Source organism: Buteo buteo, chromosome 20 (genome assembly GCF_964188355.1).
Source record: "Buteo buteo chromosome 20, bButBut1.hap1.1, whole genome shotgun sequence".
Lineage (NCBI taxonomy): Eukaryota > Metazoa > Chordata > Aves > Accipitriformes > Accipitridae > Buteo > Buteo buteo.
Window position 1 is genome coordinate 20,454,813 of NC_134190.1, and position 14,422 is coordinate 20,469,234.

Consider the following 14,422-nt stretch of genomic DNA (forward strand, 5'->3'; position numbering starts at 1 on the left):
AAATATTTGTTTTTTTAACAAAAGAAAGAATTGGATAAACCTATAACGTATGATTCCATTTTCACTTAACCATGACAGTTACCTTGCTATTGTAATACAGTATCCTTAAGTCATCTTGCAGCCTGTTTTAGTTGTTTGCTTACTAGCTCAGTGTTACAACACATACAGTGTTTGCATTTTGTTTTCTGGCTGTTGTGGGTGCAGTTGGAGAAGCATTTGGGTGAAATAGCAAGACTCTTTGTCACTTTGGATATGGTGTGGACAGGCAAGGTCTCTACCTAGTAGAGGCCCTTGAAGCTTTGCATTTTCAGTTTGGACTGAAGAGAGCTTTTAGGCAAACGATAATCTCCCTGGATGTGACACAAGGGCCATGGAGGGCTGGTCATTATTGGTTGAATAATTAATATTGGTTGCTACTTTACAAATGTCCCAACAGCCATGTAAAAGGAATCTGTGACTATAGTGACACAGAAGGGGAAAAAAAAAAAAAAAAAAAAAGAACCAGAGGAACAAATGAAGCACAGTTGATCAGAGGGGACTTATCAGAGAAACAGAATAGAAGTGGGTTTACTTGAAACTGGATATTGAACAGAATTAATAACATAAGTTAAAAAGCAAAACAAAGTCTTGAATATTTTTAGTTTTCTCTTAGTTTTCCCTTCAGAACAGATTTTCTTCTGTCTTCATATAATAATCCCACTACTATAAACTTTGCTGAATAACTATCCTTATGTCTACAAAGTTTATACATACACACATACATACATACAAACAAAACAAAGAACTGCACCCAGAACTGAATAACTTAAAACTTTATCAGCTGTCCAACCACCTCTCAGATAGCACTTGCGATAAAGCCATTACTGTCTGAAGAGCCCCAGTTCTGTAATCTGGATTCCAAAACCTTTCATGAAATTAAGGTTATTTCACAGAATTCAGCTGAGAAAGAAACCAGTGTAACACTGAAAGCTATCAAAAAAATCTAGCTGTAACTGTAGTCCTCCAGGTTTTTCTTTGATCTTGACCTCTTTATGTTATTCCTAGTTCCTGATGATTTAAAAAAAATAATTACAGACCATTGCTTTGCTTATATGACTATTTTCCTCCTTTCCTTCAATCTCTGTTTTTGTCCATAAGGAGAATTTCTCCTTTCTTTTGAGTGAAAAGGATAAAAACTCTCCAGCAGATGCCAGTTTTAAATAATACACTGATAGGCACTGTAGCTGCTGTATATTACGTGCCAATTGCCAATTCACTATATTCCAGTGTTCCAACTTAGAAGTCTGGTTGGCCAAAAACTGTTTTAAGAACAAAAAGGCAACATCTGTCAACAAAGTAATCCCTAAGTTCTCGCTTTCCAATCATTGTTTTATAAATACCGAAAGCCCAGAGTAAAAGTAGAAAATTCCTTTTATTGTCTGGATTGTAAAGAAATTGTGTATACAATTTGAGTTATCTGCAAATGATATTGAAACGTCATTCTTTTTACTATGCAATGTTACAAAATAAAGTTAATTTACTGTGCAGATGGTACTCTATGCCACTCTGTCACCAAAAAAGAAAAAAAGCCACACCACAAAAAAACCCAAATAAACAACAAACCCCAAAACTGAAAAATGGTACCCAGTGCAGGTTAGGTACTGTCAAACAGTTTAATACAGTCGATTGGATGACTGTTTCAGAGCAATACTAGTGGTCATTGGGGAGGGGGAAAAGGAGGAGGACAACCTTTTCTGTCAGAGGGATCATGACCAACCTGTTCAGGTATCTACAGGTTTAGAGCACTTGAATTTTCAAGTCCCTAAATAGAACAATGAGGTTTGCCTCAAATTCATGGGTGATTGGAGCTTTTTGTGATTGTTACATGAAAAATTAGATCTTGCAAGTCTCAAAATATGTTTTCAAAATGGGTTAGCACCTTAGAAATTATTGATGAAAGCACTGTTTTATTCAGGGGTTTTGTGTGGTTCCAAGAGATACTAATTGGTGTTGCAAGCAGAAGGCAAGAGCAGTGAGAGATTGCCAGAATGCAGATTAGCAACAACTATAATATAATATTCTGCCCGGCTTTGATTTTTCTTCCTCTGAGGCCTTCTTGAATGGCATGACTACTGGGCAGCTGTCATTCTTTCTTACCTTTTTTTTCTATGTTTCATCAACTATGAAAAAGTCTACAGTGTTGAATAACTTCAGTGAGAGGGGCTGTGAGAGGTCCTAAGACCTGGTGATCAGAACAGTCTTCTGGAGAGGAATGGCCTCAGCTAACATCTCTGCCTGATTAGCTGCCATCTGTACTGAATTTGTGAATGATTTTGGAGTTAATGAAGTCACACTTTGGAGAGAAAATATGCTGGGGGGTGGAAACCAAGAAAACCCTGCCTTTTAAACAAATCCTCCTTTCTTGTATTAACAATTTTTAAAATTTGTATTTTACAATATTTAACCTACACATAGCACCTAATGGGCTTAATGCCATGGTATAGGACAAAACGGGGGAAAAGAAAAGAACATTTAATACCACAACTGTAGGTGAAGCTTTTCCTTTTTTTTGTTCCTTCCTTTTTTTTTTTTTTTTTTTTTAATGCACGCTTGGCTACACCAATAAATTCAAAATTTAAATTCAAAACCTCAACTCCAGTAGACTTTTCTTAAGGATCTGTCATACTTCCTCCTTCAGGCAGTCTGTGCAGACCACCAGAAAACATCTCAGATGAATGCCAAGGTCTGGGAAATTTCCCAGGCATTCTCATTTTCTTCTTTTTTACAGCTCTTTTAAGAACAAGTTTATCTATAATTACATGGTATTATTCCAGACTTTCTTAAGTCCAATCACTGTGTCAGTTCACTTTCAATGGAAGATCTTTACTTCCCAAGCTAAAACAAATAAATATGTACATATACCAATATGGTATAATCATTCTTTTTAAATTGTACTGGGAGTCAGAGCTACTTTCTTGTTTGCTACCTTGCAAATGTCCCCCTCCTTGCAAATGTCGTTACTCTGGAATATCTTCATGCTGTACACCATGGATGTTGCTACTTCATTACTTGCTGCTAAGCAAGGTTTGGGTGTGGGAGAGGAGATTAAAGAAATGGAGGGTGCTGATTCTCTGCAGTCTTTTTTTCTTCTCACTCTCCACTTTGTCCTGTTTGCCAATGTGTGCATTGTTTAACTATTCATTCTCCAGACACTGTGAACCATGCTTAGACATTCAGGATGCAGTCGCTTATGCACTAATTACAAACAGCTTCCTGAATTTGTCTCGTATCTTGCATCTTTTGAAGACAAGACTTGCTCATGCTTATCCGCACAACTTCAGTCAATGCTTCATCTGACACATAAGTTTCTTCTTTTGGAGCAGCAAAGCAGATAGCTTTTGGTTACCTGTACATAGGAAGCATTTACTATTGCAGTGATTTCAGTTTTCAGCAACTTCTTTCTGGAGAACAATGTCTCTCCTGTATATCTCTTTAACAGTTCCTTATACATTGTATGATTGACTCCCCTATCAGTCCTTGTCATTTATGTTTTAATAGGTTACCAACTTCATTTTTTCATATGTAGTCTCACAAACTTTAATGACAGCCAGCACCAAGTTTTAAATTAATTTTATTCGTATTTGAAAGTGAGGTATGGACACTTCTTTGTCTGCACATCCTCTCTCACATAATAGCATAGATAATTTCTGTAAAACATTGTTAGTCTTCCTATAGACTAAGGAGATTCTGCTTGTTATTCCATTTGCTAGTTGCTCATCAGTCCACACTCAATTATGTTAATGCTTTATTACTTGAGCTATACAGCTATAATAATTTCAGTGTATTTTTAGCTCTTCAGAGCATAGTGTTATCCTACAGGTAGGAGCTTACTATTTTTTTCTTGTCTACCACACACAACCTGCTCGCTGAGCAGCTGAATGATTTCACTTGACTAATAGTAAGTCCATTACTATTCATAAACTTGATGACCTCATCAGTCTTGAAACAGGGTACATAAGTACAGGATACAGAATAGAAGCCTCTCAGAAGAGGATAAATGAAAGACCGCTCAGTATTGTACCTTGAGACTGCAAGGTCTCAGGTGATCACTTTGTCTTTGCCTGAGTTTCTTATTCATACAGTCTACAATAACAGACTAGAATAATAGAATAATATTTTATTATCATGTTCTGTGGCATAACAGAAAAGAGTATATTCCTCCTCTGTGTCTTGGGTGAAGCAGTAATGAATGCCATAAAGACTGCTAGTGCTGCTGTAACTGTAATGATCCCAGGACTTACAGATGAGGTATAGCTTTTTTAATAAAGTCAAAATATTTTACTAGCCTGTCTGGCTGTATTTGGAAAAAAAATACATTCTTTCAGGCACAGAGGCCCTTTTTTAGATCTGAAATAGAAAAAGTGGACTTTAAACAAAAGTTGAGGACAATTTCTCTAGTTTTAATTAAATAGCTATCAGTTACATGAACTCTGTGAAGAAAAATATATATACATATATATATAGTTACCACCAATGAAATAGAATGGTATGAGGTGTGAGAATGGTGCTGAAGAGAAAGAAAAAAGACATTTAGCTCTCAAAAGAGAGTTAGGTAGTTTACAACCTGCAGACATACAAAGGTTAGAAGGGAAGGGAAGGAGATTATAAAGTTCAATAAAACCAGAAACTCATTTGAGTCCATTGGTTTTGGCTTGCAGCTGAGTTTTGAGGTTCTGTTCCAGGTTTATCTTTGAAAGGTATTTTGTTGGTTTCCCTTGAAAATTGGGAGTTAAAGATCAGAGATGGAATAACTGTTTTGAAAACCCTGTGTCTCCTGTGGCAGCTGGGTGTAGCCCTTCACAAATTACCTGTGCAAGTTCATTCCAGTGCAAAGTGGTTGCTGATTTCCACTCACATATTTATCAGAAAAGCGTACAGCACAGTGTAAGAAACATGATACAATATGGGAAAAAACACATGTAGAATTCAGTGACCTATTTCTCCAGAGGAGTGTTCTTGTTGGGAAGAGTTCCTCTTCCCATTATTGAGGTGGGTGTTACAAGTGTTCTTCAGCACATTGATTTTTATCCTGAAACAATAATTTTTAAGTATTTGTTTTGTCAAGCAGTGTTCTACATAGATGACATCTGGACTGGAAAAGTAGGCACTTCCTTATTGGCTTTTACCACAAATTCAGTCACTGTCTTCAGACTATCTCTGTAATAGTCTTCTATTATTACCATTTTCTCAGATGCTATCTATGGTCAACATCAAAAAACATAACCATTAAACTACAGCATATAGAAAACCAGCAAACCAACATATGCATCTCTGTATAATCAGCAACCACGAAAGACATGTCAAAAAAAGTTGTACTATACAAACATGTTCTTAAATACCATCAGATTTGCTCAGAGAATATTTCTGAAATCCACAAGTTTATCTGACTTTTCCAGCTAAGCTTGCTAGGCCAGTAGAAATTATTGTGTTGGCCTAATCTCTCTTACCTTCAAGATTGAGACAGTAACAGTGATTGTATAAAGCATAGAACTATACAGATATTGCAGGAGACATTCAGAACAGTCTTGATACATGTGTGGAGCCCAGAGCCTGAATATGCATAAATTCATTTATCTGAACAATATCTACCTCTATGTTCTTACACAGCAGTGCTGGTGTATGTATAAAGGATGCTTACCCAGTGTGAAGAGCTCTCTGAGTGTCAGTAAAACTACAGTGCTTGTGAAGTTTTACAGTACACAGAAGCATTCTTAAGAGAAAATTTCCTTATCTCCAAAGTTTCTAATTGACCCATGTCCATCAGCAGTTTAACATGCCCATATGTGATGCCTTATTGTGAAGGTAATGTACTACTTAAGAGCAGGTATCTCTTTTCAAAACTAGTCAAGACATCCTTTTCATTACTGAGATATGCAAAAAATGTGAATTTTTATGATGTGAATTGCAGATCTTTATAGTTAATCCTGGTGTAAAACTAATTTTGAAAAGATGTCAGTTGCAGCCTGCTGTGTACTGTTTTAAAGCAAGTACCATTTGGGAAAAAGTAGGATGTGATCTTCTAATTAGCTGTTATCGTCATGCATACATAGTACAACTGATAGCTTCACATTGCATAGGTAATATCAAATATTATACTACCTCAACGAAATACCTGATGTACAGTAATTCATCTTGTTGCACTGCACTGTAGATGGCATAATGTTAGGCACAAAAGGCTACAGATTATTATATACTATACATATATGTGGTATTCTTAAGAGGTTTCTCATCATGCTTTAACATTTAAAACAATTTACAGGCAAGTTATAAAGGAGGCTTTATAATTCTGAATCACTCATATGAAGAAATTTTGATCATTTTATCCAACCATAGAAAACCACTATAATAAAAGATATTGCCACTCCTTACTTTTTTTTTTTTTTTAATCATTCCAGGTCATCCTGGCCCAAAAAACAGCAGTCACCCCATAAAAGGACTTTTATTTTGCTGTATAAACTGAGAACAATACAAAGAGCCATAGCAGGACTTTCTAATATGCTACAATAATTATAAAAGAATTGAGTACAAGGTGAACCTCCAAGCACTTTAAGAAATATTTATAGTAAAAAATTTCAAATGCATTGTAAAGATACCTTCTTGTCATTCAAGATTTTATTTTAATGCCAAATATAAGGTTTATGGGATATGTGAATAATAAAGTGCATTTTTTAATACTTACACTTTTATTCTAATAAATGTGAAAGATACAATTGTATGCTTTAACAAAATTTCTTAAAATGTGATCCTCTCTTACATTTCAACTGTGATCTTCCATGAGAAATGGTTGTTTCCATTTCTTCCTGTCTGCTAAGAAAGAATGCAATCCTTCTGCTATCATCTAATTAGCAGGAATGGGACTATCCATGCTGCAGGCACAAGCACTAACACACGTTTGAGGAGCCACTGTGTAGACATCAATGAACACTTTATTAAATTACACAGTTTTCTAAGCAGGCACGGTCCCTCAGTGCCCCAATTCTTTATGCTTTAGTGAACTGCCTCTGCTCTCTGAAGCTGTAAGGTTTCAGCTTGAGCTGAAGATATAAACTCCTGATGAGATTATGGTGAGTTTTTAGATATTTGGCATGCTTCTGTGCTTATTCTGCTTCTCTAATAAGGCTTAGAGTTTGCTGGCAGGTGAAAGCATTGAAGAGCAAAGACTAGGAGATTTAAAATTCCACCTGACCCAAAGGAAAAGAATGTCTTTTTCATAACCATTCAGCATTATTCGTTACAATTCACCCTGCTCAGGAAAACCCTTCAGTACAGGGAGAAAGAATATTAAGTCCCCAGGTCTAGACATTCAATGATCTCTCAGTTTTGGCTCTTGGCAACATCCAGATGGAATTTTCTGATCTTTTCATCTCCAGAAAAATCATGGTCTGTCAAAGATGGAATGTAATGAGTAAGAAAAAGAAAATGGGGTGTCAACAAAATCTCTTTAGCATATGGTCTTGTGTCTAAATTACAGCGTTATAGTAATGCAAATAGATTTACTTTCTCTGATGAGTGACTATTTTCCTCCTACTCCATACTTCTTCAGAGAAGAAAACATTCTGGAACTTGTTTTTTGCTGCTTCCTATCAACAGGTCATTGTCCTCTTCACCATCACTCTCTTCTCCCCTTCCCCTAGCATGCATGCTAAATATCAGAACAGGTTTGTTGGTTTGGTGTTTTTTTAAATTGTGAAGGTGTTTTTTTTGGTTTTGGTGGTTTGTTTTTTGGTTTTGTTTTTAATTAAATAAAGTAAGAAAGAAAGGGAAAAGCAAGTATAATCAAATACTAAAATCTATAGCTGGTTTGGGGTTTGTTTGGGTTTTTTAATAGATGAAGTAAAGTACTACCTTTTTTATAAAAGTCTGCTAATAATGGAATGTGGATGTTTTAGAAGGCAGCATGGCCATGGGCTAAACACAAAGGGGATAATCACTTAGGAAGGAGTACATGGGATGAGTTCAGGGTGGCATAGGAAAGATCTGTATTAATTCTCTATCTGGGAGAATATAGCAGATAGCTGATGGGATAAATGCAACTCCAAAATCTTATGGAGACTCAGAGGACTGGCACAGACCTTATCTAAATGGTAGGGAACCGTGTGGCTAGGACTGTATCATTTGATGTGGAAAAGCATGTTATGCTGGCTAGCAAGCAAGAGAATTGCAGTTGCTTTCAACCCACAACAGTAAATCTACAGCTGCTTTTGAGATGATACCAGATAAATGGAAAAGGATGGGGTTGAGCTGGAATCAATAATACATATTCATATATAGGAGAATAGGGTGGCCACTGGTAACAGTGACACCAGACTTAAGAAGACATAATGAGGGGAAATAATGACAGGGAAAATTTGGGATAGAGCTCTACGGGACAGAGATTGAAAAAATCTTGAGAAATCCTCTGGTCACACTAGCTGCAGGCAGCCCACTTCTGAAAGCAGCTCGCTCACACTGTTCTTCCAAACCTTCAGTCACATCACATTTCAGCTGCCAACTACCCCTGCAAATATATAGGAAGTTTTTCTTAATGCTTAACCTAAATCATCGTTGTGGTTGAAGTCAATTGCTTATACTATCTGTGGTATGCATTGAGAATAATTTCTTATTTTCAGCAGTGTTTCTGAAAACTACAGTCTTACCACCTTCATCTTTTTTCCTCCTGTAGACTAGGCAAATAAGTGCTGTCGTTCTTTCCTCCAAAATAGTACTTTTTTCCTAAACATTTTGTTACTAGCCTGATTTCTGATCATTTACATGTTGGTACTGTGATGTTCAAACCTCGACACAGCATTTGAAATGAGGCTGAGTGGAGAGGAAGGGTTATTTCTTAACAATAATATTCCTGTTCACATATCTTCTCTCCCTCCTCCCTTTTTTTTTAAAGACAAGTGACAAAAAAATCCACCATATTGAGATTGTTCACAACTATTATACTCATATAATACTTATAGTATTCCTCAATTATTTTCTCCAGAACGGTGCCTAGGTAGTTTATTCTTATGTTGTGCAACCTATTATGATTTTTCCACTTCTTTTTAAAAATAATATCCTGCACATTACAGATAATTTTTAAATTTTTTTTTGAATATTTTGAATTTTAATTCTTTTTTTTTTTTATTCTGGTGGGTGTTTTTATGGACTCTATAAATGTAGTAAATAGACTTTCTAATTGTTCATCCAAATTACACAGAAAAATACTGGGTAGCAACCAAGGCCTGTGAAAGTTAACTCGGTATATATAATCAGATAGGAAAGAGTCATCTAGAAGGGACAACAGTATGCAGCAAGGAATGAAATGCTAGGGGGACCTCACAGGCTATGGAAATGATAAAGATTTAAAGAACTTTTGCATGTCCACAAGTCACTTACCACTTTGTGACTGATGCATGCATAACTTCTCTTCCAAAATTTTAGGGGCAAAGGTAAATTTAAATGTAAGTAGAGAATTACCATAATACCACGCTACTCTTGATATCTTGCTGTGAGAAAAAGTGAATTCACCATATAGAGAGCACTAAGATTTATTTTTAGATATCCAAGTAATCTAATTAATACAGAAAAGCCTCATTAATAAACAATCAAAATTGCTATGCAAGATTACTTACTAATATCTTCTGCCTTTTCTCTGGTGTTCTGCTCACCTTTTCAATGTCCCTCTATGTCTAAAGACTGAGGGTCTTCCTTAAGAAGAACAGGGAAGGGTTGTGGTGAGGCATCTGAAGATCTTTACAGGGAAGAGGACAATGTTCCCTGCAGCAGGGGAACTGGGAGGAGTGAGGTGATAATGCTTTCATCCTCCTCATTTTACTGTCCGCTTGGGGTTATCTTATCCATTTTTTGGATATCACATTTACTGAAATACCAGTGGAAGGCAGACTGAATCTTTAACCTTCTGCTTTGATATCAGTATAGTGTATGTTAGCTTGTTTTTTTAATAACAATTAGGATTTGTACTATATAAATATGCTTAAAAACGAGACATAAGGCATGCTTTGATGTCATCTCTCTGTTCCCTAAAATATGACTTAACTCTTGTAGCAGAAGTTATAACGCTCAGTATTTCCTTTTCTTTTGTTTTCTCTGCTTTTTTTTCAGTCTTTCTGCCCATGAACTATGAAAACAATATGAAACCCTCTCACTTGAGTGAAGTAGTTTTGATGATTGTGAAATATGATTAGTATTACTAATTAAAATACATAAATCCTGAAATGTTGGTTGGTTTTTTTTGGGTTAACATCAAACTATGCATACTCAATTCAAATTCCTAAGTGGATCAATGGTTGCAGGACTTCATAAAGAGGATTGAGTTCTAAAGTTCAAAGTTATAGCTGACTACTTTGCAAATTCATGTTCTAATTTAATAACTCAAAGTGTGGTCGCTGCGGTGTTTAAGTGTTCCACTGGAGGCTATGAAATAAGCAGCTTATTGACAATTTACCAATTATCTCCTTAGTTCAGAACTAGGCAATTAAATTATGAATGGCTTTAGGCAACTTCACTGGGATATAATAGATAAAGCAAGGAACATAAATCTATAATACAAGGAATGATGAGATTAGAATCCATTAAGAATTGATCTTTTGAAAGAGCTCATTTTCTTGCTTCAAGTACTCTTAAAAACCTTTATAAAAAATATTGTCTTCTTTTTCCCTTAAGGGATAACTTACACCTATAAGTTACACTTACAGAGGGAACTCTTGTTTTGTTTTGAATGAGTCTCTTGCAAAGGTGTCTCTTTAAAGTACTTGCTTCATCATACTGTGCTCTAAAGCATTAGAACTTTATTCCTGGTTTTGATAAAGAGATGGCAAATAAGTTAAAACAACTAAATTAGCTGAGCTAGGGGCTCTTCTGAGACTCATTGAAAATGCAGCTTTTTCTGCGCTTAGCTGCCTTCCTACTTCCATTTTTAGTAGGTTGTTAAATAGTTCCTATTATTTCAAAACCTAGCCAGAGTTCTGAATTTCATTGATGACATCATAAGCCAGGAGTCAGAGTTCTAATGAAATAGAGAGGCACCTTAACACGTTACCTACTTCAAGGAGGAAACCAAAATGGTAGCAATTACGTCTCATGGCTGATGGCTGTAGCCACTTTGAAAGAGGGTGTGCAGCCTGTGGTGGTAGCTCTATCCTGGTGGCTGGAGGGGGACCAAAGTTTTTGAGAAATGGGGCAGAAAATAAGAAAAGTTTTTCACTGTGGCTGTATATAAGAATAGCTCTGTTGGTGTCACCTCTGCAGAGCGAGAACAAAACAAGAACAAAATATGCTCCAGTGTCTTCCATTGTAATAAAATTAAAGATTGTTCTCCTCATAAAATTCCTATGTAGTTTAACCTAATTTGTCATGAAACATCTTTGTATCCAAAAATATCTTCCTTTCGTACAAACATAGCAAAAAAGGACTAAAAGACAAGATTAGAGATCTGAATAGATAATGGCTCCCAACTGAAAGAGAAATGGTGAAAACAGAAATAGCATTGCATAAATATCTTTCTTTAAACCAGCTTTTTGAAATGTTACACAATTAAAATTCAGTTCAAGTTTGACCAAGGTTAAATACGGAACAAAAATGATAAATGGCAGCTATTCCAATTGAAATTTTTTGCTGTTCAAATTTGCTTTTCACAGGAGAGAGAGGTTTACTAAGATTTCTTGATTAAATAAAATACACAAGCTTTTGATCTATATTACAGATTTTACTTTAAATTTAATTCTGCTGACTTCCAAAAGCAGCTATACTTTAATACAGAAAGACAGACAAAAAGAGGAAACTGTTTGCTAAAGAAATAACATCTCAGCTGTAAAAGATTGGCCTCCTGGAGCAACAAGTAAATGGAAGTCTGAGAAGTGCCTAAGTTAAAGGTATTCATGGCCCATCTTACATGTCCATTAAATCTCATGAGTTTCAAATGGTATGAAGTATGTTCTAGTATTATTAAGGGGATTGCATGACTAAGCAAGCAAAATGTAATATTTTCCAAATTTTGAAAAAAATTACATTTGAAATCACATTAATACAGTTGGAGTTGTATTAAAACATTTTCTTTTAAGTTCTGAGAGCTATAGAAGTGATTAACCTGTGGAAAGTGAGAACTACTAATTGTTTTAAAATTGTTAGCTGAAAGCTAATGGTGAAATGATTAATACCTTCAGTGATGATTAATCCATCTCCTCCATACTAGAGATTGTTCCAAGAAAACTTGTTAAAAATAATACCAAAACAAAAACCTGTATAAACAAGAGCAGAGCACGATGTTCCTCTATAGTAAGTTTAATGTAATTTAAAAGGGTATTGCACAGAAATATGGAACCTCGAACTTATTTGATAGTTTTAGAAAACTTTAAATTTTTTAATTTTTTTTTTCTTTGTTTCTTTTCTATTGTGGGAAGAAGTTGAGAAGTGATCTTCTGGAAGAAGAGGGAGAGAGAGATTTGAGGAGAGAGACTGGTGAAATAGTTTCATTTAAAACTATTTAAAGCTATTTAAAACAATTTCCTCTCTTTAAAAAGAAGACTTACTTGAAGCCAGCAAAACTATTAGAGTTCTGCTGAGTTCTCAGACCCTCTTCTAAGATAAAGTTTTCACCAAATTTAGACATTTTTCCAATAAGTTTTCCAGGGAATTAAAGAAACAGATGATAAATTTATCCTCTTCTATTGACTGTTCCAGCTCTGGCAGGGTAGCCAAAACCCAAATACGCAATGTATTACAGAACTGGGACTTGTGTCTGGTGTCTGTATTTATATATTTAAAGGTTTCCTTAATCTAATTATCTTCAAGTATTTCCTTTGTTCCAGTGCTTTTTGTTTAATTGTTATTAGTTCAGTCTTTTTTTTTTTTCTTGTTTGTTAGCTTATTTTTAAAGGTAAATGTTACAGCTTTAGTGTAGTTTACTATCAAACCAATTACATTTAAAGCAGGAAGCTGAACTGCAACAGGAGTCTCAAAGGAAGGAAAAGACCTTTCTGGTACCTACATCCATTAAGCAGCCATGCTTGCCAAGCCCATGTGCATTAGCTACTTTTGTAACTTTTACAAATTTCATCTGAGTTTTCATTCTGCTGACCTAATTTAACAAGAAGGAAATTCAATAACAGCCCCTAATATTGAAGCATTATTTCCCAAGAGGAATTTAACAACACTTCTACATCAAATAATAATGTGTGAATAATGGAATATATATACTGATGGCAACAAGAAAGCGAAAAAAGAACAAAAAAAACACCCAACACCAAAAGAAAGAAAATATTATACCTCCTTTTCAAAAAAACCCAATAACTTTCCAATTTTTAGGGAAAATAATAATATCCTGAAGAGCTAATTTCAACTTTGAAATTCCTATGGTCTTTGAGAAGAAACATTTCTAAGTATCTGAGAATAAATCATAGCCCTCCTCTCTCACTCAGTACACTTTTGTTTCAAAAGCACATACATATGAGTTGTGATTAATTTCCAAGGTGTAGTATCATATCTCCAGTTTGTACATGCTGATATAATTCAGCATATGTTTTTAGTGGTTTATATTAGAACAGATTCTTCTGAGTAGTATTCAAAGATCACAAATCAAATAAGTGTCGAAGTTTTAGGAGAAAGGGAGAAGGGGTAAATGAAATGATACATAACTTGGTGTTTATTTAGACAAATAGAAATGAATGCCTGTCAGTTACTGTGAACAGTCTCGGGGCTAAAGTCCTTGAAAGCGGTAGCTTTGAGAAGTTCTTTAGTCTTCCAAATGTTGGAGGAGAGGGGAAAAGGTTCTCCTGAGAGAATTTAACTCTGAAGACAAAAGCTGGTTCCTGAACTGAATCTATTCAGTTATTAACACGCACACACAGAGTGTCTTTTAACTGTAAGAAATCACTACATTTCATAAGCTTTCCACTCTAAACCCCTGACATTTTATTGCAAATTCTTTTAATCAACACAGGCTTACTGAATATCTTAAGTAGCACATCCATATCAAACTGAAACACAGAAAGAATTTCTGAAAGTTTTACAGAGCTCTACTTTGAAAAATAAAAAATATTTAAGATGATAGTGAGCTACAGTATAATGTTATTGAAAGCAGAAGACACATAGGATTGCTGTGTGCAATGTTACTTACCTATCAAAATCAGAAGAGGAGAAAAAACAACCCAAGCTTTTTACTACTTGAGTTTTGTACCACATGTGGAAGAATATACAAGGAACTGCAACCACCATCCATTGATTTCTGTGGGCATGCTAAAAAAAACCAAACCAAACAAACCACCCTGATTAAAATTGGCAAAAACTGTACACTATGAAGATGAAAAATCATAGGTTTTCATGATTTACTGAAGGAAAACATTACCAAATGATCTCACTAGCAAGAAGTGTTGCTCTTAAAATGCTGGGATGGAAG

The 14,422-nt window shown here is 35.2% G+C and overlaps 1 protein-coding gene across 1 annotated transcript in view; it reads left to right on the plus strand.

Annotated features, from left to right (window-relative positions):
* Positions 1 to 14,422, plus strand: part of CDH10 (cadherin 10) — a 98,464-nt gene that overhangs the window by 26,139 nt on the left and 57,903 nt on the right. The window lies entirely within an intron of this gene.